The sequence below is a fragment of the Spermophilus citellus genome, assembly GCF_964194105.1.
Source record: "Spermophilus citellus genome assembly, chromosome: 7".
In the NCBI taxonomy this organism is placed as follows: domain Eukaryota; kingdom Metazoa; phylum Chordata; class Mammalia; order Rodentia; family Sciuridae; genus Spermophilus; species Spermophilus citellus.
Genome location: NC_138188.1, coordinates 67,054,459 through 67,080,977, shown reverse-complemented (window position 1 = coordinate 67,080,977; position 26,519 = coordinate 67,054,459). Strand labels below are relative to the sequence as shown.

The window sequence follows — 26,519 nt, the reverse complement described above, 5'->3', positions numbered from 1 at the left end:
AAGGGGCTGTGTCTGTCCATAGACTCATACAACCTTTCTTTTTGATACTGTTCCCCACTAAACACACACACAACACAACACACATACACACCATATCATGAATATTAACAAGGGGATAATAGCCTTAATTTTATTTCCAGAGGTGCTGATATCTAAATGAGTTATAGTATATATCTATATATCTATATCAATATCTCTATATATCTTATACCATATATAGAAAATATATTTTAGAGTCCTTTCCAGGTGCACAAATTATTTTTTTTTAATTTTTATTTATTCTGATTTGTTATACATGATGGCAGAATGCAATTCATTTCAGATTACATACACACATAGAGCACAATGTTTCAAGACACTGATTTGTTCTATTGTATTCCCAGGTGCACAAATTCTTAACATTTTCTCTTTATTTAACATTATGATTAAGAGCTTTTCTTGGGGTGCTTTTTCCTCTCTTTTTTCTTTCTTCTTCCTTTTTTTTTTTTTTTTTTTTTTTTTTTTTTGGTACTGGGGATTGAACCAAGGGGCACTCTACTCCTGAGCTACAATATCCAGCCCTTTTTAATTTTTATTTTGAGGCAGGATCTCTTGCTAAGTTGCCAAGAATGGCCTTGAGCTTGTGATCCTCCTGAGTAGCTGGGATTAAAGGTGTGAGCCGGCCGCATAGAGAAGGTGCTACATTTTGTACCACCAGCTTGTTCAGAGTGAGGGAAGCATCAGCCACTTGGGGGCACCCAGGTGTTTAGTGAAGAAAAGGGAGCATTGCAAAGGGAAAGTAATTTGATGCTCTGGGAGAAGGGGGAAATAAATACAGTGCAGAGGGTCCATTCCAATACAAGGAATCCAGAAAGGAAGCCTGCGTTAAAATTGTACGTGTGGAAAGATACACAGAGCTCCTCGATTTATGACGGGCTTTGTCCTGATAAATCCATTGTAAGTTGAAAATGTCAAAGTTGAAAATGCGTGTAATACACTTCACCTCCTAAATGTACTGGCTTAGCAACACAGGTGCTGGCAAGTATCAGTGGTTTACCCTTTTGATTGTGTGACTGATAAGAGCAGTAACTTCCTGCTGCTGCCCAGCATCACAGGAGAGTATTGTACCACAGATCACTAACCCAGGAAGAAGATAAACTTCAAAATTCAAATTATGGCTTCTACTGAATGCATATCACTTTCACATCATCATAAAGTGGAGAAACTGTAATTCATGGAAAGTGGAACCACCAGAGTTTGGTTGGCTAAACTGCATGAAAGATGAGAATTGACTGGGAGATGCCCATGTTACCTGTTCTAGTTGAAATTTTGTCAGGTTGAGATATTTTGTTGTAACTTTTATATATATAGAATATATATAAAGACTCAGTTTGTGTTTTGAATAGGTAAGCAACACAGAATCCTCAAATCATATTCAATCATAAATTTGTATAGGATCATGCCAAAAAGTTATCCTTTAAGCTTCTGTGTTGTTTGAGCTCCCGTATTGTTTGATTACTTAGTGGCTCTGGGCAAACAGGATTCCATAATGTAAAATTGATCTGATCCCCTATTGCTGTGGGGCTCAGGTATGACTCCTTCTTCATTCAGAAAGACAAGCAAGTACTGGGTCTTTCAACTCTGGTTTTTGTAGCTTAAGATACATGGCTGAGTGGTAGTGAACATGCCTAGCATGTGTGAGGCACTGATTTTGATTCTCAGCACCACATATAAATAAATGAATGAAATAAAGGTCCATCAACATCTAAAAAATTATTTTAAAAAAGAGAAATTCACATTTATTAACTCAGCCACGGGTGCATGAACCCTGTGCACTTGCTCAAAATCAAATTCATTGGGGACTGATGAAGACCAGGCTAATAGTTTATTTGTTCTGAGAAATTATTTCCAAATAGTCTGGGATAGTTTATTGGTTGGTAAAATGTCCTTCCAATAGGAAAATCTGCTGTGAAACTACATTAAGGTCACATAGCTGCTTGTAAAATACAGAGAAGAATAAAGGGAGCCTGATGGTCTGAATCCTAAAGCACCATTTATTTCCATCTTGGAAATTCAATCTTGGAAGCATTTATTGAGTGTTTGCTGCATGTAAAGGGAAGGAAGCTGGCTATTATTGAACTCATTCTATGCAGCGAGCACCGCGCCTACTGCTTTTACAAGTTCATTGCATTTAATCTTAATGAATGGGTAGATCACTGGGATAGCACACTGCTGAACAAAGTAGCCTCTGCCTTCAGGGACTTCTAGATCCATGCTGTCCAGGACAGTGTGGCTTTCTAGCAATGGGAACATGCTCTAAGTGTAAAATCACCATGGAATTCTAAGACTGAGATAAAGCAAAATGTCTCATTAATATTTTTTTGTATGTATTGAAATTTGCTTAGTATTTTGGATTGATTAGGTTAAATAAAATGTCGTTAAAATTATTCTCACCTGTTTCTTTTTACTTTTTAAAGTGTCTATGAGAAAATGTAAAATTACATATGTGGCTCTTATTTGTGACTCATAATGCACTTTATTGGATGATGGTCTTATAAAGGCAAGGCATAGATGTGAATTACTAGGATCTAGATTCTAATATTATGATGGCATTTTAATTGGGGGTAATTGGCTAGGCCTTGTAGCCACAACTGTAATCCTAGTGATATAGAAGGCTGAGGCAGGAGGATTGCAATTTCAGGGCTGACCTGTCTCAAAATAAAAAAATAAAATGGGCTGGGAATGTAGCTCAGTGGTAGAGCACTCCTGGGTTCAATCCCCATTACTGCATAAATCAGTGAATAAATAGGGGTGAACTGTGGTTATGGGATTTTTTGTTTTTGTTTTTTGGTTCTGGGAATTGAACCCAGGGACACTTTACCACTGAGCCACATCCCCAGCCTATTTATTTATTTATTTATTTTAAGACTGGGTCTCAGTTGCTTAAGCTTAGGCTGGCCTTGAACTTGTGATCTTCCTGCCTTAGCCTTCTGAGATGCTGGGATTACAGGCGTGTGCCACCACACCCAGCTGGGGCAAACTTTTGAAGGATAAGTTGGCAACAATCTCATATAGTAAAATTTGGATCTCCTTGTGAGTCACCCCAATATTAGACACAGAATAGTTGAGGTTAACCCATTAAGTCCTCTGTTTTCAATTCTGCAAAATTTTCAATGAAATTGATGTAGATACATTAAAGTAGGTTGGAAGTCATAATCTGGAGCTTTATTATCATTAACCTACTACTTTTCTCAAAAGCACTCTAAAAACATAAATATTCATTTTAAAGTTACCATATGTGGTCTATTTATTGCTCAGTTTTTAAGGTATTCAATAATGGGATGATGGGAAGTAATGGCGTGGTAACACAGGCATGCCTAATCTGGTTTTCAATTTTTCCTTATGATTAATTCCCTCTAAAATATATTTGTAGTGGCAGTAGCTGTTTGCTGACTAGCTGGACTAGGCCAGGTACTCTGAGAGACATCCAGTCCAAAAGGGAATCCTCTGGAGTTTCAGACTCACAGCTGATTCTCCCTAATGGGGGAGAGTCTATAGGAATGCAATAGATAGGACACCAGAAACAAATGATAGGTAAAGAGCTTTGGCTGTTTCCAGAGGAATGTGGTACTATTTGGCTTGGAGTCAATGCCTGAAGGAACACAGTGCCAAGATTGGACAGGTGGAAGGACTGACCCAGGGGAGGGAACAGCCAGAGCAAAAGCTTGGAGGTAAGAGGGTCTTAAGGAGGAACAGGTGTAGTTCTTTTTCCTGTGACTTGGTATGTGTGCAGGAAGATGGCATTTAATAGTGGAAGGCCAGGCAAGGGAATCTGGACTTTATCCTGAAATACTTAAATTTCATCGAAAGTGTGTAACCTTAAAAATGATTTCCAAAGTGCTCTGTTAGCAGTCCTTCTAAAAATATGCATGCCTGAAGGAGTGCTAGCATCTTTTTTTTTTTTCCCTTGGAGTGAGGTCACTGATTGCTTAAATGTTTTTTAAAACGAATTCTCTTGAAATAATTGCTTTCAGTCTAGTTCTTTCAGATGTTCCAGATGTGGTATTTGTTTTATTCTGAGTAGCAATGTGTTCTCTTTAGGAGAGGGAAGTATAAGGCACAAAGGGATGTGTTGAGTGAGACAAGAGGATACATTTTCTTTACTTGTAGTCAATATGTTAAGATATTTAAAAAAAAAATCACACCAGCTCTTTATGTCTTAAATTCCTCATTCCATGAAACACACACACATTCTTCTATATAAACTTTTTTAAGGATAAATAATGCCCTTAGGGGGCTGGGGCTGTAGCTCAGTGGTAGCCTCACAAGTGTGAGGTCCTGGGTTTGATCCTCAGCATCACATAAAAATAAATAAATAAATAAATAAATAAATGAATCAAGATAGTGTGTCCATCTACAGCTAAATATATATATATATATATATATTATATATGTGTGTGTGTATGTATGTGTGTGTGTGTGTGTATATATATATATATATATATATATATATATATATATATTTTTTTTTTTTTTTTTTTTTTTTTTGCCCTTGGTTCTTTGAGAGACCAAATTGATAGCGAAATTGTCGCAACACAAAGTATCATGGAGACCAGCAATAATGGAAATGTGGGAGATTATTCCAGTTAAGAGAGCAGAATTGGGAGGCAACAACTGGGTTACAGTCCTACTCCACCATCTACTAACTTTTCTGTTCACTTCTTCTAATATCTCAAGATCAGTTTTACCTCTGATGATTTGACTCTAGAAATAGTAGAATAGTGAGTGCTGAAGCCAAGGAAGGGTGTGGGGAGGGAGGAGGGGCGCAGGGTGCAGTTAGAAAGGAGGACTAATTTCTCATGTTCCATAGCTCAGCAGGATAACTATGCCTGACAACAGTTAACATTACATCTCAAAATAGCTAGTAGAGAAGATTTTGAATGTTCCCAATACAAAGTAATGATAAAAATTCAAGGTAATAGATATGCCATTTACCCTAATCTAATGATTACACATTGTATACATGTATTGAAATGTTACATTGTCCCCCATAGGTAGGTATTATAACTATAAATTAAAAATTAAAAATGTAGGTCAGGCACAGAGTGGCACACACCTGTAATTCTAGCAATTCAGGAGGCTGAGGCAAGAGGATAGCAAGTTCAAGGCCAGCCTTAGCAACTTAGTGAGATCCTATCTCAAAATAAACATGAAAAAAACTCAGTGGTAAAGCATCCCTGGGTTCAATTCCCAGTACCAAACAAAAACAGCAACCAACCCCCCCACCACTATATATATATATGTATATATTAAAACTACTTCATGACCAAGTTGGTTTTATCCCAGAGATGCAAAGATGGTTTAACATATGCAAATCAGTAAATGTATTTCAGCACATAAATAGAATTAAGGACAAAAATCATTTAGTCATTTTAATATATGCAGAGAAAGCCTTTGACAAAATTCAGCATCCATTCATGATATATAAAACACTGAAGAAACTAGAACAGAAGTGACTTACCTCAACATCATAAAGGTTTTATATATATATATATATATATATATATATATATATATATATATCTCCACACAAACAAACAAAAACCAAAGCCAACCTCATAGTAAATGGGGAAAAACTGAAAACATTTTCTTTAAAATCTGGGACAAGACAAGGATGTTTTCTCTTATGACTTCTATTTAATACAATACTAGAAATACTAGCCATAGCAATTAGGCAAGATAAAAATAGGAAAAAAAGAAGTCAAATTATCACTGTTTGGAGATGGTGTGATCCTATACTTAGAAGAAAGATTCAAAAAAGAAAAATAAAATAAAACTTCCACCAAAAGGCTGCTAGAGCTAATAAACAAATTCAGCAAAGTCACAGGTTACAAAATTATCATACAAAAATCAATAGCTTTCTTTTACACCAACAATGAATCTGATGAGAAGGAAATCAGGAAAATGATTCCATTCATAATAGCCTCAAAATAAATAAACAAACAAACAAAACAAAAACACTAGAAATAAATCTAACCAAGGAGGTGAAAGACCTCTACAATAAAAACTATAGAACTTTGAAGAAAGAAATTGAAGAACACACAAGAAGATGGAAATACCTCTCATGTTCATTGATTGGTAGAATCAATATTGATAAAATGGACATACTAGCAAAAGCAATATACAGATTCAATGCAATCCCCAGGATAATATCAATGACATAATTCACAGACAAAAAAAAAAAAGTTCTAAAGTTCATTTGGAAGAATAAAAGACCCAGAATAGCCAAAGCAGTTCTCATCCATGAAGGCAGTGCTGGGGGCATCACAATACCTGACTTCACATTATAATACAGAGTTATGGTAACAAAAATTCCATAGTGCTGGCATAAAAGCAGACACATAGACCAGTGATACAGAATAGAAGACACAGAGAAAAACCACACATTTGTAGTCACTTCATTCTTGACAAATGTATCAAAAGCATACATTGGAGAAAAAAGTCTTTTAAACAAATGGTACTTGGAAAACTGGTTCTATCCATATATAGAAGAATGAGACAATAATCAAATACAAATGAATCAAAGATCTAGGAATTTCATCAGAAACTATGCAATTCCTGGAAGAAAACATAGGATCCACACTCCATAATATAGACACAGGCAACAACTTTCTCAAGGACCCCTAAAGCTCAGCCAAATGTTAATATATGTGATGGCATCAAATTAAACAGCTTCTGCACAGCAAAGGAAACAATTAAGAATGTGTAGAGAGAATCTACAGAATGGGAGAAAAATCTTTGCTAGCTGCTTTTTTGACAAAGAATTCATATTTAGAATATGGAAAGAACTCAAAAGCTTAACATAAAACAAATAACCCAATTAATAAATGGGAAAGTGAATTAAACAGACATTTCTTAAAAGTAGAAATATAAATAGCCATAATAAATGTAAGTACAGAAAAAATGTTCAACATCATTAGCAACTATGGGAATCCAAATCAAAACTACATCGAGATTTCATCTCACATGGTCAGTATGGCAGTCATCAAGAATATAAACAATAATAAATGCTACAGAAGATGTGGGAGAAAGGAACACTTTTACACTGTTGGTGGAATTGTAAATTAGTATGATCGCTATGGAAATCGGTACGGAGGTTCCTTATAAGACTAGGCATGGAACCACCATATGACTCAGCTATGCTACTCGTAGGTATTTGTCCTAAAGAATTAAAGTCAACATATCCCCATTTATAGCAGCATAATTCAGATTAGCCAAATGATAGAACCAGCCTAAGTGTTCATTAGCAGATGAATGGATAAAGAAAATGTGGTATATATAAACAATGGTGTTTTATTCTTTATTAAAGAAAAATGAAATTATGTCATTTGCAGAAAATGGGTGGAACTTGAGAACATTAAGTAAAATAAACCAAATTCATAAGGTCAAGGGTCATATGTTTTTTCTCATATGTGGAAGCTAGAGGGGAAAATGTAAAAGAAGGTTGGGGGGATCTCATGAATATTGAAGGGAGTTCAGTAAGGTAGAGGAAAGGGACCAGGGGGAGGGAGAAAAGAAAGGGAAGGGGAAATAGCAGGGAGTGGTATTGGCCAAATTCTATTGTTATATCATGTGCATACACAAATATGTAACAACAAACATGTAACAAGAAATCCCATCATTGTGTACAACTATAATTCATCAATTAAAAAAATGCAGAAAAGATACTCCTTTGTCTCCTTCTACATTGCCCCATATCTTTGTTCTTCTTTAAAACAAACTCTTTGAATAAGTTCTCACTGTTTCAAATTCCTTACCTCACACTCTCCTGCACCCCCACAACATCTTACTATGAACATTTCAAACATATGAGACAGTTGACAGAATTTTAAAGCAAATTCTCACAAACCACCACCTAGACTTCACAATAAATGTTTTGCTTGATTGATTTGACAGACACTTATCATCCATCCATCCCTTCATCCTTCCATTAACTTATCTTATATTTGGGGTACATTTTAAAGTGAGTTGCAGGCATCAGTGTGCCACTCCTGAACCCTTCAGTGGGTGTATTATTACTTTGGGTTCAGTATTTGTTTATAGTTCTCTTTTGAAGTAAAGTTTGTACATTGAGAAGCACATATCTCAAGTGTACCATTCAGAGCTCTGACAAATGCACACACCACCTCTGTAATCCACGCTCTTTTCAGGGTACAGAACGTGACCATTGTCACAGAAAGTTTCTCGCATTCCTTCCTGATTCATCCTCACACCACCCTCCCATCTCCTTCCAGAGGCAAACACTGTTTGAAAAACAGCCTGTCTTGTATTATTTTTGCTTTTCTAAAAGATCATAAAACGGCAATCCTAAGAATGTCCTCTTTTGTGTCAACTTCTTTCACTCAGCATATGTTTTTTGAGATTCATCCATAGCATGTGTGTCAGTAATTCATTCCTGTCTACTGCTGGGTATCATTCCATTGTTGACTGTGTGACAGTGTGTTTATTCGTTTTTCTCCTGATAGATGTGCAGATTGTATTCAATTTTGGTCTATTATAAAAAATTTTGCCAGAAACAAACATGAATTCATTTTTATGGATATTCGTTCCCTTTTCTCTTTGGCACATACTTAGGAGTGAAATTATTGAGTCACAGGGTAGGTGTATGTTTAGTTTTATAAGAAACTGTGAGAGAGCTTCTAAAATGGTTATAGTTTTATATCCGACCAAAAATGTATTAGAGTGGTTCTCATCCTGCTTCCTTGCCAGCATTGGCATTTGATAATCTTTTAATGTTTTTTTAAATTTTTTTTTAAAGAGAGAGAGGGAGAGAGAGAGAGAATTTTAATATTTATTTTTTTTAGTTCTCGGCGGACACAACATCTGTGTTTGTATGTGGTGCTGAGGATCGAATCCGGGCCGCACGCATGCCAGGCAAGCGCGCTACCGCTTGAGCCACATCCCCATTCCCATCTTTTAATGTTTATACAGTCTGGGGGGATCTCACAGAATCTCATTGTGTTTTAAATTTTAATTTCCCTGATGAATGCTAATTTTAATTTCCCTGATAATGTTGAGCACTTTTCATGTGCTTGTTGACCATTAGTTTATCTTCCTTTGTGAACTGTCTTGATCTAATTGTTTTGCTCTCTTTTTATTGAATCATAGGCCCGCATGATGTTTCATAGACATCAGCTCTTTGTCAGATCTATAACTTGCATATATTTTCTCCTAAGCCATTGCTTACCTTTTCATTTTCTTAATGGTTCTTTTGGTAATCAAAATTATTTAATGTTGACTAAATAATCAAAATTAATTAATTTTTTTCCTTTTATGTCTATTGCTTTTCATGTTATAGCTAAAAGCTTATAGTTTTAGGTCTGTGATCCATCTCAGTTTAATTTTTTGTGTATGGTATGATGTCAGGGTTGAGATTTATTTACTTTTTCCACATAGATATTTAGTTGTTTTGGCATTATTTGTTGAAAGTCATTTTCTTTCCTTATTGTATTTTGGTGTAACCTTTGTGAAAAATCAAGGGACCATGCATGTTTGAGTCCAATTCTGAGCTCTCTGTGCTGTCTCATTAATCTATATGTTGATTGTATGCCAATATTGCATTATCTTCATTATGATAAACTTATTTTAAGATATTGAAGTCAGGTAGTTCAAGTTATCTAACTTTGGTTTTATATTTTTAATGATTTTTTTGGATGTTAGAAGTCCTTCACACTTCTATACACACTTCATAATAAGCTTGTCAATTTACACACACACACACACACACACACACACACAGACACATCACCTAGTGAAATTATAATTAGAATCAGTCTGTGGACAACAGGCAATAATATTTAGTCTTGTAGTCCATGAACATGGTATATCCACTGTAGGTCTTTATTTTCTTTCTGCAATGTCTTGCTATCACAGTATCATTTGAACTCACTTTTTAGGATTTCATGCCTAAAATTCCCCTGCAATTACTCTTGCATAGGATATCGGTGGCCCCGTCTTTCTCTATCCATGTTCAGTTCTCAGTCTCCCTGTTTCTCCACTTCTCAGTCACCATTGGCATAATCAGTCACTCTGCACTTGCAGTCCTATACTCCGCTGCCTTTAGTATCCCAGGGCTCTCCTGGCTTTCCTCCCGTCTTACTGGCAAGTCTTTTTTGTCTGCTTTATTGGATTCTTCTCTTCTTGCTGATATTTAGATGTCGTAGAGCCCTGAGCCTCAGTCCTCACATCTCTCTCTCTTATCTTCCTTCAGCCAGTCTCATGGTGAAAATATGTCATTTAAAACCAACTATCTTGTTTAAAGCCATCTGAGTCCCAATTTTATACCTCAGTTCTGAACTCCAGGTTCTTGCTGATATCCATCTTCTTGCTGATATTCATTTGGGTAACAAAAATAGCTCTTGAACTTAACCCCTCTGAAATGGGGTTAAGTTGATTTGTCCCATTTAAATCACTCTTGATTTGTCCCCCCAAATGACTATTTCTCCTCACTCCCCAACACCCACTGTGTTCCCCAGCTGAGTAACTGGACTTTTCTCCCAGTTGCTCATGGGCCAATCTTAGACTGTCTTTGACACCTGTCTTTTATATACTGTACCCCAATGCACACGAGAAAACCTTTGGGTCCTGTCTTCCCGGTGTGCCTTAGGTACTTCCCAACACTGTCTCCCACCTGGATGACGGCAATATTTTCCTGAGTAGTCTGCTTTCTCTGCCTGTTCATTACCTGAACAATCTGAACAGTCTTTTAAAATGTCACAGTGTTTCACTCCCCTGATTGAAATCTTTCTGGGCCTTCCCCTGAAAACAAAACAACCTTGAGCAATGATGACCAAAGCCTAATAGGATCAGACCTACCTGCACCCTCTCCAACTTCTTCCTCCACTGTTGCCTTTTCTTTCACAACACTCTGACTATACTGGCCTTTTGTTGTTTTTGAACATTCCAAGTTTATTTAGGCCTCAGGGCCTTTGCAGTTTCAGTTTCTTCTGCCTAGAAAATTTCCCCCAGATAATTGTGTGGCATTTTACCTAACTCTACTCAATGTCTCTGTCTTTGTGTCATCTCCCTAAATACTTCTCTTCTGACCACCCTGTCTGAAGAGTGTACCATTTCTCATTATTCCCCAGACCTGCTTTAGCTTTCTTCATATCACTTGGCATAATCTGGTCTTATATTTATTTATTTTAATTTTTGACTTTCCCCTAATAGAATAACAACTTCCAGAAGATGAGGTCTTTCTGATTTCCATAATTAATTTTTAAAATATGTATTTCTTTTTAGTTGTAGGTGGACACAATACCCTTATTTTATTTTTTTATGTGGTGCTGAGGATCCAACCCACTGCCTCACGCAGGCCAGGTGAGCGCTGTGTCATCACTGAGCCCCAGCCCCAGCCCTCCATCATTAATGTTGATAATAACAGTTGCCATGTTGTAGGTGTTCAATACTTATATGTTGAATGAATGACCTTGGGAAGATTAGCCTTTCTGATCCCACTTTCTTCATCTGAGAAATGGGGGAAAAAAAATAACAGTATGTACCTTATAGGGCTGATGTGAATGGGAAACAAGATACCAGGTATAATAAGATTGTGGCGATGGGTGGCTGTTATTGTGTGCTTATCATTAAGTTATAGAAATTATTTAAACCTCTTAGAGTTAACCCATGAATCTGTATGAGTGTCATGTGAGGTGGAATTTGCACTACGCGTTTTGCAGTGGTCGATTTGGGAGCTGTAGCTTATATTATTGATAACTTAGAAGAAGTAAAATAAGTACATATATCCTCAACTTATGGTTTGAGCTCAACAATATTTTGACTTTAGGATGGTGTGGGAGAGTACCCATATATGAGACACCAACACTGTATTTTTTTTAAAGAGAGAGAGAGAGAGAGAGACTTTTTTAATATTTATTATTTTTTTAGTTATCGGAGGACACAACATCTTTGTTTGTATGTGGTGCCGAGGATTGAACCCGGGCCGCACGCATGCCAGGCGAGCGTGCTACCGCTTGAGCCACATCCCCAGACCCCCAACACTGTATTATAAAATTGTGTTAAACAATCTTGCTTACCTCCAGGCTCAGGTCAAGTGTTCTGAGCACCTTTCTGCAGGCTAGGTTAAGGTACGATGTTCTGTAGTTTTGCTGGATTAACTGCATTTTGGACCTTGGATACTTTCAGTTTAACTATGGGTTGTTGGGATATGTCTTTGTAGGTTCAGAGCATCTGATACTTGAAAAGTTAAATGCCAGGGCATATTCAAGTAGTTAATCCAGACGACAATGGAACTAAGGTCACGAGTTGTCTAATGGATCTGCTGCTGCTGATGGCTGTAGTGTGGAGCAGTCATTTACAACCTGGGTGGTCTGGGCAGGCTTTTTGGGAGATGGGGGTCTGGGCTTCTCCTTGAAATACTGGGGAGTATGGGGAAGGGCGTCCTAGGTGGGACAGTGGCACAAACCTAAGGGGGAGGAGAAACTATCTGGAAAATTGGAAAAATAGGATGTCAGGGAGGCGTGGTCTTGATTGGAAGCAGTGTGAAAGCCCCGCAAACCCATCAGGGTGGAACTCCAGCAAGCAGCCTAGGACCAAGGAGCCCACTGGCCACAGGAAGCCCTTCGTGACTTAAACTGGGTAAGCAAGTTAGGAAATGCTTTTGGGTGATTAGCTAAAAGGTAATTAACCCCAGGCATATTGGTGCCAGTCTAATCCCTTCCACGGTAGTGCATGGCCAGGTTCCAAGCTCTGCTGGGTACAGTAGTCCAGGTGCCACTGCAGGGCCAGGGCAGAGATGGCAGTAACAAGCCTGTCTCCTCCTTCCTGGGGCCCAAAGGCCAATTTAAAACTCTCTTTTAACCTTCAAGAATTCCTTAGTTTTTAAGTAACCACGACTAGAAGGCAAGTGACAATTTTCCCTATCCTTATTTAAAAACAAGAAGGTCGGCACCTGGCACACCCAGTATTCCTGAGTGGTTACTCAGGAGGCTGAGGCAGGAGGATCACAATTCAAGACCAGCCTGGGCAACTCAGGATATTGTCTTTAAAAACTAAAAAGGGCTAGGGACATAATTCAGTGCTAGAGCCCTCTTTCATTCAACTCACAGTAACAGGATAGGAGAGGCATGGATTGAAGGTCAATCAATTAACATAGCAATTTTCATTTTTACATATTTTTAAGAAGGTACTCTGCTTGTTTTTTCAGCAGAGCATATTGTGTCAGATGAGTTATGTAAAGCTAAGTTCTCATTATTGTGAAAAAGGAAAGCACGTGTTCAATGTGGGAAGTAGCCAGAGTGGTCTGTGAACTGATCAGGTTATTGAAAATGAAAGGTCACCTAGTCAACCTTGAGGGAGCATTTGCTTGAAATCATACTGCTTTGTGTAAACGTACTGTCATCTAAAAGGGCGCCAATGCACACATCTTAAGTTTTTTTGTTTTTACTGAGTTTCAAGACATTGCTGCTTTTTGGAGTGTTGGAGTAGATTTCAGGTCCATTTATGGTAAATAAGAAAATAACCTTGTCAAAGTAAGAGAAGCAAAATAAAATATATAGATATGAGCCGTGACAGATGTCATAGAGCGGGGAGTGGATGTAAAGACAATTAGGGCTGTTGTCATTAATGAAGCCCTGGCAACACGCGTCACAGATTAAATAATGAAGGCCAGTTGGTGGGCCCTGTGAGGAGAGAACAGAGAGCCCATTGTGTCCGCTTTTCCACTGAATTTCAAACTAATTGCCTAAGTAAAGGCTTCTATTTTGGTCATAAGCGATGGAAAATTAAACAGTTGATATATTGTAAATCTTGTAATTCACCCTGGATCACCAATCAGAACTAAATAGAGCAGCTTGGAGCAAAGAATCCAATTCAACTGTGGCCTTTGCCTGCAGAGAAGCCCAGTTCAGTGGTTGGGCTCTGCATGGACTCTACCTTCCTGTTGAGTGAGGTTCTAGCTAGCTATTGCTGCAGAGTGGGGACAGATTTCATGATCCATCCAGGACTGGCACAGTGCAGAGCCCAGGGAGGGGCCTCTCAGAGGGCAGCCTGGGCTGAGTCTCAAGGCAGGTTGGGGTTGTGGCCTTTTCTATCTGGTCACTGTGATGAACAAATACATGTGAAAGCACTTTGTTTATACAAATGAAGAGATTACTGTTGTTGTTGTTGTTGTTGTTATTTTAGAAGTGGAGTCAGGTGGAGTCAGGGTTCTGGGTTCTGAATCCTGGATTTGAATGCTGGTTTCATTTCATACGAGGGTCCCTGCTTTCTGAATGCCATTTTTAGCAGTCTTCTTGTGACACCCCTCCTTAAATCACATGATCTTCACTTCTTTGTATGACATGGAGATCTTCTGGGCATTCTAATGAAGCTAACAAGTCCCTTAATAAAAGAATAATGTTGACTTCACAAAATTAAAATGGATAGGATTCCAAAGAACACTGACATACAGTTATAAATATGCTAATAAGTAAATATGTAACTGGGCATGGTGGTGCATACGTGTAATCCCAGCAACTCAGGAGGCTGAGGCAGGAGGATTGCAAATTTGAGGACATCCTCAGCAACTTAGTGAGACCCTGTCTCAAAAAATAAAAAAATAAAAAAGGGCTGAAGATGAAGATGTAGCTTGGTTCAATCCCCAGTACAAAAAAAAAAAAAAAAAAAAAAAAAAGAAAGAAGAAGTAAATGTGTAATATTATAATATACATTATTTGTTAAAATTCATTAAGTACTAAGATCTAGTGGCAGGACTAATAATGACTGTAATTTTGAAGTAACGATGAGTGGAAATGATATTTTAAGGTATCTGCAATAGCTAATGATGTAACATGAAAATACCTTCAATTTCTATTAATGACAAGTGACGAGAATGGACCATTTGATTGCCGATTATTGCCTCCATTTGTAATAGAAGAACATGCTAAACTTCAGTTCCAGATTAGTAAAGAAAGAAATGAACTGTTTTCCCACCCACATCCTGAGTTCTGAGAGCATCACACCCCTTCTCTTAAAATGTCACTCTTTCCTTTTAGGCTGCACATTCTGCAGGGCCAAAGTCTGCACCCCAGTGACCACTAGCCGTGCTCTCCCTCTGTTCCTGTGTGCACCCCTGTGTCTGGGTGCAGGAGCAGAGCATCAGGGTCCCCTTGGGGAGTGCTGGACCACACCCTAAATGGTCCTCAGGACCTCCAGTCCAGACTTCAAAAACACCTCCCAGACTTGGCCACCTGCCTCCCCTTGGTCCATCAGCCTTCCTCTCTGTCCTGTGTGCCCTTGCTCTCTGAAGGATAGTAGCAGCCACTGCTGGGCTCAGGCTTAGACCTGAGCCTGAGGGAGTTTGTGAGGGAGTTTGTGGGCATGATGCTGCCAGGACTTCCACACCAGCCTCATTGATAAAGTTCATGACATTTTTAAACACTAAAATATGCCTGTCCTTTTATCTTGAATGTCTTCTAAATTTTGACTCATCTGACATAGCCTAGTTTCTCCTCCTCATCTTTTTAACATGCTTCTGTGATTATTCTCAGGTTTAGAATCCTTGGTTATGACTCTTTGCCTTCATGATATGACATCAGAGGGCTCCTGCCTTCCTCATGGCATGTTCCTGTGCTGTTCCCAGTCCCATCAAGCTCCCCACAGACAGCCCCTCCAATATCCATCCCGTTTCCTCCTTTGCCTTGGTAGGCTACGTGCCTTCTGCCTGGGGACACCTGGCCTCCCTGACATCTCCAGGTCTCAGTTCTGTGGCTCCTTCTTTGGAGAATGTCATGAGGACTGTTCAGAGTGCAGTTCTTGTCCATTTATTTCCTCCTCCTTTGCAGTGACCAGAGTCTGGCAGGGCTTCCAAAGTGACAGGCACCTGGGATAGAGTAAAGTTCAGCGCTTCATCAGTAGCTGAAGGGGATTGGTTCCGGAACCTTCCTCAGAACCAAAATCCATGGATATCAAAAATTGCAGATGCTCCAATACTTACGTGAAATGACACAGCATATGCCCATAACCTACCCACATCTTCCCACATACTTTAAATCAACTCTAGATTACTTATAACACTGAATGCAATGTAAACGCTGAGTAACTTATGATGACTTTTTTGCAGTATAATAGTAATTATACCTCCACACTATAATTATTTAGAGAGTAACGACAAGAAAAAAAGACTGTACATGTCCAATATAGACAGAGTTTTTTTCCCATCTGAGGTTGGTTGAATCCATGTACATGGGGACCAAACATACATGGCTGGGAGCAGTATCTTGCTTGGGTCCTAATCCTGGCTCTGTGGCTAGCTGTGTGATCTTGAAAAGGTATGTGACCTTTGGACAACTCAGTTTTCCCATCTGTAAACCTAGTATAATAACAGAGTGCTACGGTTTAAAAGAGTAAATACTTGTAAAACACTGAAGAGCCATGCCTGGTTCATAGGAAGAGCTCAAAAAATAACTGTCCTAGCCGGGTGTGGTGGCACATGCCTATAATCCCAGCAGCTTGGGAGGCTGAGGCAGCGGATTGTGAGTTCAAAGCCAGCCTCAGCAAAACCTAGGCGCTAAGCAACTCAGTTCGACCTTGTCTCTAAGTAAAATATAAAAAAGGGCTGGGGATGTGGCTCCATGGTTGAGCACCCCTGGGTTGAATCCCCAGTACCAAAAAAAAAAAAAAAAAAAAAATCTATTCTTACTCATTTTAGTTAAGTGGCCTGGGCTCATTTAGAAGTCACATCTCACTATGCTATTATTTTTGCTGGCATTTTATTAAAGAATGTAGTATAGGGCTGGGGTTGTGGCTTAGCAGTAGAGTGCTGCCTAGCACATTCGAGACACTGGGTTCGATCCTCAGCATCACATAAAAATAAATAAATAAAGATATTGTGACCAACTACAACAAAAAAATATTTAAAAAAATTTTAAAAAAGAGTGTAGTATAATTTGGGGTCAAGTACTTAACTATTGTTTCATCTTCATTGGGGTTGGTATCAGATTTCGATTTTACGTGAATTTATTTATATGAGACAAAAGGAAATGCTCTTTGACAAAATAAGAGAAATCCTGGGGACAAAATTTAATAGAATGATGGAGGCACAGTCTTATCAATAGTTTTCTAGCCGAGTTGGGGATTTATCCATATTTCTTTCATTCAAGAAATTGAGTTTGACTTAACAGGAATATTTCTTGTAAGTAGGCAAAGGAGAGATTGATATTATTTATCAGAAGATTTCCTTAAGAATGTAAATCATGTTTGCAAACCAAATCACTTTTTTCTTGCATGAGCATTTTCATATACTCTGGGAATATTCTACTCTTGTGGGGGAAATTTTTTAATGATTACTAACTACCTAGCTCATGTGACATTGATGTGCTTTTTAAAAAAAGATATTTATACTTAATATACACATACATAAAAATGTAAAAAACGTATACATCACAACAAATTTTTATGTAAATGAAAATAAGAAATATATTACATTTTTAAAAACTTATAAATCAATTTGGGATAGAGAGTTATTTTAAAAGACACTCTTGAGCCTGGCACACTGGTGCATGCCCATCATCCCAGAGCTTAGGATCTTGTTAATTGGCTTAGGCTGGCTTTGATGTCCTCTTCTAACTGATGCTTCCTTCCCAACATAAAGGTTATTTCCCTTGAGGTTTGTTCCACTCTCCAGCCGTCTCTCGGTTTCGCCAGCAGGTGGAGTACTAGCTCCTTTGAAAGTCATCAGCCATGGACCTTAGGGCTAGTTTTCTTACTGTTGTAATTATACTCTCACGGGGGGCGGGGAGACCCTATGAGAAACTCTTAAATATGACGTGGTAGTGGGTAGGGGAAGTGGATAGGGTGGATGTTGGGTCTCAGGTAGTCTCTAGGATTTTCATGCCTGACACTTGGGAGCTAATATGCTAATAACTTGTATTTCATAGGCTTTGAGTAACTCGAATTTTTACCAGAAAACTATGTAAGTTTTTTTAGCAACAGGTGAATAAAGTTTTTCTTGGCATATTTGTGTCCAATCTCACAGTTTGGAAGAAACAATAATTAAAGTTAGGGAACCTGACTATTATGTTAAAATAGATCTTACTTAAATACAAATCATGGAAACAAGCCATGAGAATTAAAACTATTCTTGTTGAAAACTAGTAGGAAATAGTGCCTACTGTGAGCACATTAAAAGCCAAGCATGGAAACTCCATCTGTCCCTGCTCTCTGACTGGGATTGAACCCAGTAACTCTACCACTGAGCCAGATCCTCAGTCCTTTTATTTTTTCATCTTGAGACAGGGTCTCTCTAAATTGCCCAGGCTGGCTTCAAACTTCTGATCGCCCCTCGATTACAGGCGTGAGATTCTACATAAGTGTCTTAGTCTTTCTTAAGCAATATGCTGAAACATTATTGACCATGTTTTAGTTTTTAATTGCATTTAGGACATTATCAATTACATTTTTCTAAAATGAAAACTAAATTTAAATTCCTTACTTTGAAACCCATATGTGTTTTTTCCCCATAATGTGTTATTAAGTTCCATTTTAAAAGTCAACTAAAGAGATCTTTGTTTTTATTATAAATGTATCTTAAATGCAGGTGATGAAACTGAATTATAACAGTGATTTAAAAATTTACAGATACCAAGTCAGAATCAGAAGTTAGAAGATTCTTTGATAAATTTTCTTCTCGAGCTTATACTGATGTTTAGACTTGAGGGATTAATGAATTTAGACTTATTTAATGTTATGCAAAAATCTGAGACTCATATGTGAGTTTGATTCTCAGAAACAGTAATTTCATATGTCCATCATGCAAAGTGAAATTATAGTGCTATGCATTCTGTGACCTCCACCCAACCTGGTCAACAACAGAAAAGTCATTTTATGGCCCTAAGAATGCAGACTATAATCCCCTTGTTTAAAATGAATCAGTCACTTTAATTCAGTGTCTGAAGGGAGAGAAGGGAGTGAGAGATTTCTTTGTGTTATGGTTTTCTTGAGCAGCAAGTATGAAAAGGAAGCCCGCCAAGCGAAGCCTTAGCTCATTGTGTATGTGGGTCTTATTTCTCACAACAGTGCTTATTTAACATATGGGGAGTGGTTTCAAGTTCATTACCGAAGCTTATAGGCTCAAGTGCCTTGTGGGCTTGGCTAACTTAAGTTGCCTTTGGGGAGGGGCCAAAACTGAGTCTGGGAACAGGAGCTTTGCCCTCTTGTAATTCTCAGGGTAGTCAAAAGTTCCCCCCTTTGGCTATCAGCTGCCTGGGAGATTAGCTTCCTAGTAAGGATCTTTCTTTAGAGTAACATGAAGCGACTACTTTCACAAGGGCACCAGGTTAGTAAATAACGTTTTGAACTTTCTGTTGCATTTGTCAGAATTTCTTTGCGTGCTCAGGACAGGCAGGAGAGCTGTTGTGCTGTGGCTGTGTTCTTTTAGAGAATAGTCTGAGTGGGTTGATACCAGGGAGATTGGGGGTTATGTTTCTCTTAGAATATATGCATGGTTTGACAATGTTCAATGCAAGTGGAAACCAGAAGAAAAAACATGTGTGTGTGTTTGTATGTTGTATTTACAGCCCAGAAATTGGTCCCTGTGTGTAAGCATTTTCAGTTCCTTTTTTGAAGTTACTTTCTTCATGTCCTCCCACTGAATCTTCTAGGTGTAACTCCGATTTGATGCATGGCCGATTTGATTTTCTTTTTGGACCTTGAACAGCAGGTGTTGTAGTCAGCCTCTCTCTCTTTCTCACCACACCTGTGCAAGCTTGTCCGATGCTCCATTTCCCCATGGGCCTACTCCTTGGAGTCACAGTGAATCAGAGTTTCATTTAAATCTTTTCTTCGAAAAATCTGGTACTTTTCTAGAATGTTTCACAAAATACCTACGTAACAACAGTTTTGGACAGAGTGTTCAGGTGATTTAAGCAGAACCAAATCCCTTCCTCAGCTGTCCCTTGTTTCGTTCACCAGTGACGCCTCAGAGTAGATTACCCTGGAGCACTGAAGGATCCTAAAGATGAAGTGTGGCTTATAAGCATGAAAGCAGTGTTAATAGCAGTAAATAATTAAGTCAATAAAGTTAAGTACCAAGAGAATACCTTCCTCAATCTCATTAACTTAAAGATCTAGAGAACTATTTTGCCTTTGTTAATTTACCACCAAAGCAATCTGGAATGAAATTGTTCTGTAAGGGTGGTTCAATTTGATGAGGTCTTAAACTTTACAGCACTTGGTGAAATACAGCTTCTCTTGCTTTTATGCTACTTTAAGTATACTTTGGCTCACTGTTATTTTAAAATAGGCCAATATGCTTATTGCTACTTAATTTTTTTTCTCCACTAGGAAATAGTTTTATCAGGAAGGGTCTGTTCTTTCATGTTCTCCCCAGTTAAAAAGAAAATTGAGGAAGAAAGCAGACAGAAATAGGCACTTAAAAAAAAACAACAAAACTTTGATCTAATATACTAAATTTTAAGGATCTCACTTTCCATCTGTACTGAAATTGAAGTTGGAAAGTTATGGCTACATTGCCATTTCAAGATTATAAAATGGTACTTTAAACCCCTAAGACACAGCTGCACAGCTTTATTATTGTCTTTACTTCTGCAGATATCTCCTTTAACAGCAAATCCATGAGTCTCTTTTAAGCTTTCCAGAAAGTTCAAAGATCGCCACGACTTTGCTATGCTTAAACACACACACCATGCTATCATTGCATATGTCTGTTATTGTGAGATTATTATTAAATGCTATTAGATCAAATCTTAAAGGAAGACATTGGTTAACCTAATCTCTGCCTAATTATTTTAAAGAAAAATATCAAGACATTTTACTTTCTGATTACTTGGTTGTACTTAATGGGTAGGGATAAAATCTTGAGTTCACACAAAACTAATTTGTGTCCTGTCAATCTCGGTTTCTGTGTTCCTAAGGGCTTCAGAGCTCTTCATCTAGAGATTGTAGTGAAGGAATATATGACTGATTGGAAACAGAAATAAACAGTGCAGCATAGAATGGGGGAAACTCCCTAAAAACCAGATTTTAGGGGGTTTCCCAGAGAGTATACATATTAAAATAACTTCTTTGAACATAAGGGAAAAAAGCCTGTTCAGCAGAGTGTATCTTCTGTAGTTGTAGAATAATGTAACTCAGCAAATCTGGACCATTCCTGGGTTGGGATCTTGTGCTGCAGGTGTTCTCATCTTGCTGGACTGGTTTGGGATTGTTACATCTTTGCTTTTCAGTTCAAATCTAGCAGAGATGGCATTTTTCTCATTCCATACCATCAGATTTCAAGTTGAGCTTTAACTGATCAATTTTTATCCAACATGTTTTCTTGATGACCATTCAAAGTGATTTAAGTGTCTCACACGTCTCAGATGGTTTATGAACCCAGCCAGTGATGCCAAAGTTTTCTTCCCGCTCCCCATATTTCTTATTGGTGCATTAGTGTATATAATGGTGGGATTTGTTGTTACATATTGGTGCATGCGTACACTAGAGCAATATAAATAGGTTAATGTCATTCCCTGGTATTTCTCCTTTCCTTCTCCTCCTCCCACCCTGGTTCTTTTCCTCTACTCCACTGATCTTCCTTTAACTTTTTTAAAGATTTTTTTTTTCATTGTAGATAGACACAATACCTTTATTTTGTTTATTTTTTTGTTTTTTATGTGGTGCTGAGGATTAAACCCAGTGCCTCACACATGCCAGGCAAGCACTCTACCACTGAATCACAACCCCAGCCCCTTCTTTAGACTTTTGATGCCAAATTTCTTTTAAAATGCATGTGAGTTTCAGAGTTAGAGACAAATCCTTAGGCAAACTATTTCAACCTGAATTGGCTTACACCCAAAACGCTGGAAAAATTGAATAGCAGTAGGAGAGAAAGAGCCCAAGGAAAGAAATGAATCACTGATAGTAGTTGTACGATTAGAGGTAGGTTTTCTGACTGCTGGACGTTGATAGCTTTTTACCTGATAGGAAGGTTCCATTCATGTTTCAAATCATTCTTCATTCCCAGTCTTGATCTTTGCAGTACATGGTTTGAGATGGGTAGGCTTTTGACATGCATTTATGGCCTTGTCGGATTCATTCAATGACTACAGTGAACAGCACAATCCCTGCTTTTTCCATCCCTGACCCTCATTATTCTTGTCCTTAATCTTCTCACTCAAGGTGCTGTGTGCCTGGGTCTTGGGCTTACATATCAGAAAGCAAAGGAGATTGTGATACCATCCTTCTCAGAAATACCTTGTGTTAGTAAACATTCATATCTCAGAAGGATTGTAAAGGCAGAGGATAGATTAGGTTCTTGGAGCACAACTGACCACCCCCCCTCCCCTCCACTTCCTTGTATTTTTCTGAAGAATGAAATTTAAGTCTGACCTGGCAGATCTGGGTATCGTGGTGGTGGTGTCATACGAGAGTAGTAGAGTAGGGGTCACAGTGATAACGGACACCCAAAAGGCATTTCCTACTGCAACACCCAAAAGGCATTTCCTCACTACAACCTGAAGAGATGGCCTGCCTGTCATCTGCATTTTGCAGTTGAGGAACTGTCTCAGAAAAGTCAAGTGAGTGGATCCATGTCAGAGGAAGCTAGTAAGTAGCAATGACAGTATTGTGCCTTGGAGGGATGAAGTGATAGGAGAAATATGATAGATTTGCTTCTTTAGAAAATATAATCTGGGGCTGGAGATGTGGCTCAGCGGTAGCGCGCTCGCCTAGCATGCGTGCGGCCCGGGTTCGATCCTCAGCACCACATACAAAGATGTTGTGTCTGCCGATAACTAAAAAATAAAATATTAAAATTCTCTCTCCTCTCTCTCTCTCTCTCTCTCTCTCTCTCTCTCTCTCTCTCTCTCTCTCTCTCCTTCTCCCTCTCTCTAAAAAAAAAATAAATAAAATAAAAAAAAATATATAATCCAATGTTTATGATTAATGAGATGCAACTATATAAATACTGACATGTGTGCTGCTCTTCATACCAAAGATGTTTCTGCTGACCCCATGACTCACTACAGCATGTAACTTTGAGTCCTTTTTACTGGGGTGGGAGGTGAACTTCCCATCTGTTCTACTGGTGACCAATCACAGGATATCACCAGCCGTGACTGGTTCATATGGAGGATGAGCCCACTGCATTGAAGACTGTCTTCTGCCTACTAAAGCTAGTCTTGGAATTTTTGAGATTTTTTTTTTAAGTAATAAAACCATTGAAGCTATGAACTTGGACCTTTTGACTGTTCAGTTTTCATGTCTTCTTCATTCCTGCCAAGTCGGACTTCCTGCTGATAATCAAAACTCTGGTTATTTTGTCATCCTAAGAGATTTCTGAAGCTTAGTAGAAAGCCAACATTTATCAGACATGTAAAATTCCTTTAAAAACATAAATATGCATATAAAAATGTTGCACAAGTAACTTAGATTAGATTTGGCTAACACTTAAATGTAATAAGTTTAGAACCTTTAAGAAAATATAACAGTACAGCACAGGTAGATTAAAGTGTTAAGATAAAATAATAATAAACGAAAGAAACGAGACTAAACAATACAAATTCTGATCTTTGTATGAAGAAGTACTTTCTCTTCCCAAAATCAATAGAGGAAATGATCAAAGGAAAAAGTTAATGGGTTTGGACTATTTAGGTGGAAGTATAAAAGCTTTAAGTACAAAAATGATCATTGAAGCATTATATTATGAAAAGTTGGAAATAAAAACATCCAGTAGTAAAGGGAAAATTTATGATGAACTATTATAGTTTTGTTTATGAAGAATTATAATAGAAAATAGTGATGGTAGATGCTGGGTATTTAACTGTACATCACAGCTTGGATATACTTAAAATATTCCTATCTGTGTGTGTTCTGCATGGGGGCAACCATAGAAAGGATTTGCACCTTAAAAGTAATTGAGTTTATAGGGTTATTTTGAAGGGTAGGATTTCTGGTGCTTTATATTTTCTTCTTGTACTTTTCTGCATGTTAGTATTTTTAAAAACAGGTACTTTATATTTAGAAAAAATAGAAGTACAAAACTATTCATAGAGGGAAAATGAGAACAAAATACACCAAATTTTAATAGACTCACCCAATTTATAATCTATTGAAGATAATAGCTCTAAGAAAGATTTTAATTTCTTCCAAGATTTTTTATAAATTTAGATTTTCTTTTGTAAGAATTCATTATTTTTATAATAAAAATGAATAGATTAGGACTTACAGATTAGAATTGAGACAAGATCAATCTTTATAAAGAACAGGATAGGGGCTGGGGATGTGGCTCAAGCGGTAGCGCGCTTGCCTGGCATGCGTGCGGCCCGGGTTCGATCCTCAGCACCACATACAAAAGATGTTGTGTCCGCCAAAAACTAATAAATAAATATTTTTTAAAAATTTTTTTAAAAAACCAAATGCTGTACTGCTTTAAAAAAAAAGAACAGGATAATTTTACTTTTAAGAACAATTGTGTGTGTGTGTGTGTGTGTGTGTGTGTGTGTGTGTGTATGGTACTGGAGATTGAACTCAGGCTGCTTTAGCATTGACTACATCCCCAGCCCTTTGTATTTTTTATTTTGAGATGGCATCTCACTAAATTGCCCAGGCTGGCCTTGAATTTGTGATCCTCCTGCCTCACCCTCCCAAGGTGTTGGGATTACAGGGGTGTGCCACACTGCCCGGCTTCTGCTGCATCTATACATCATGTTAGGAATCTATGTATTTTATTTTTCCACATCAGGCTTGACATTTTAATCAGATCTATTATCAGGTAGATAGTTTATTTAGTGAGGGATACAGGAGGAAGTTCACTTAAATACTTGAACATCAGTCCAGGAAAAACACTTTGGTAGACTTTCTGTGTGCCCAGATGTCTCAGGAACACCTGTTTGGTCTAAAAGCAGTTGCAGGTGTGTAGAAAGAACAAGTCAAACTACTGAGAAGAGATGGTGTGACTAGGAAAATGATGATGGAGGAAGCCTTAGGAAAGTCAACTGCTGTCTTCCCTCTTCTACAGATGAGTGACTGACTCCCAGAATGACGGAGTGCCCGAGTCTACTAGGTTCTAGTAGACTTGATTGGAGTCTTTTGGGGACTTTTGAATCCACCATTGCTTTTCTTTATAATATTCCATTCTTCCAATTTTAACACATTTTGGTAGTAATGAATAAAATTTTATTTTCATTTATCCTAGGCTAATAAAAATCAAAAGCTAGTACCCTTCCATGTTTATCTAAAGGTATTTGAGAAAGGGGCAGAAGGCTGGTCACTATGTCCAAGGAAAACCTACCCCCTTGCCAGGCAGAGCTGTTATTCTCGTCATTGATCAAATGTTCTGTTCTTGAGTGCAGGCTCACTTAACAAACATCTGGTTTGCTTGTTTGTTCTGGAAGACAGCAGCCACATGGAGTGACTAGGGAATGCTTGATACTGAGCCTAGGAAGTTGTTTTATAACAGATTTACTGACATTATATAATTTACATGTTATTACATTAACACTTTGAAATAGGTGGTTCAACAATGTTCAGTACATTTATAGAGTATGTGACCAACACCATAATCCAATTTTTGAAAATTTTCATCACTCTAATTAAAGAAACTCCTTTCTCATCCATTTCTCTCCTAACCCTAGATAGCCATTTTTCTGCATTCTACAAAGACCACTTCGGTGAGCATGACCTGGTTACCATGTGGGACCCTTCTGCTCAACAATGTCTTTAAATGGGAGATAAAACCAAATGAACCCACTCAGGATTGTCAACTATTGTATTAGATTGAGTGACTGTGTCTTCTAGAGTTTCTAACCTTTAAAATGTTCAAAAAATTTTTTTAAAATATGGGATTACATACTCATTAAGGTATGAGATGTTTGCAGGCTGTGTTGCAAAATGTTGGATAGACTTGTTACTTATTAGAGTGATCTTGAGTGAATTACTTGACTTCACTCAGACTCAATTTGTTTATCTATAAAATGGGCATGATGGCTTGGGTGTGGCTCAGTGGTAGAGCACTTGCCTTGCATGTGTGAGGCACTGAGTTTGATCCTCAGAACCACATAAAAGTAAATAAAATAAAGATATTGTGTCCATCTATAACGAAAAAAAAATTTTAAATGGGAATCATGATACGAATGCTTACTTCAGAGGGTTTTTGTAAGAATTTAATGAAAAAATGTATGTAACAGGCCCACCAAAGTATCTGATGCATTATGTGTTAAATGTATGTTAGTTATTTTTTTAGATTTATTTTTTATTTGTAGATGGACACAATATCTTTATTTATCTTTATGTGGTGTTGAGGATCAAACCCAGTGCCTTGCAAGTGCTGTAATGCTGAGCTATAGCCCCAGTCCCTGATGTTAATTATTATTATTTTTCATTAAAAATAAGCTGTTAAATGTGACTTTATATAAATTTTTATGAGTTTATGTTCTACTAAGGATTTGAGTTGGCTTATAATTATATTTACATACTATTAAACACATACACAGAGGAATAAAACCAGGGATCAGGGATGAGAATACTAGTACAAAGATAATATT

At 37.8% G+C, this 26,519-nt stretch overlaps 1 protein-coding gene across 7 annotated transcripts in view; it reads left to right on the top strand.

The window, feature by feature from the left end:
• The window catches only part of PLD1 (phospholipase D1), a 219,333-nt gene that overhangs the window by 37,306 nt on the left and 155,508 nt on the right, over positions 1-26,519 (top strand). The window contains exon 1 of one of the 7 annotated variants that reach the window (XM_081300813.1): positions 19,196-19,312. The exons of the other annotated variants lie outside the window; for them this stretch is intronic. The gene's annotated coding sequence lies outside the window, so the exon portion shown is untranslated. Of the gene's footprint in view, positions 1-19,195; positions 19,313-26,519 lie in introns of those variants that run through there. 7 annotated transcript variants of the gene reach the window in all.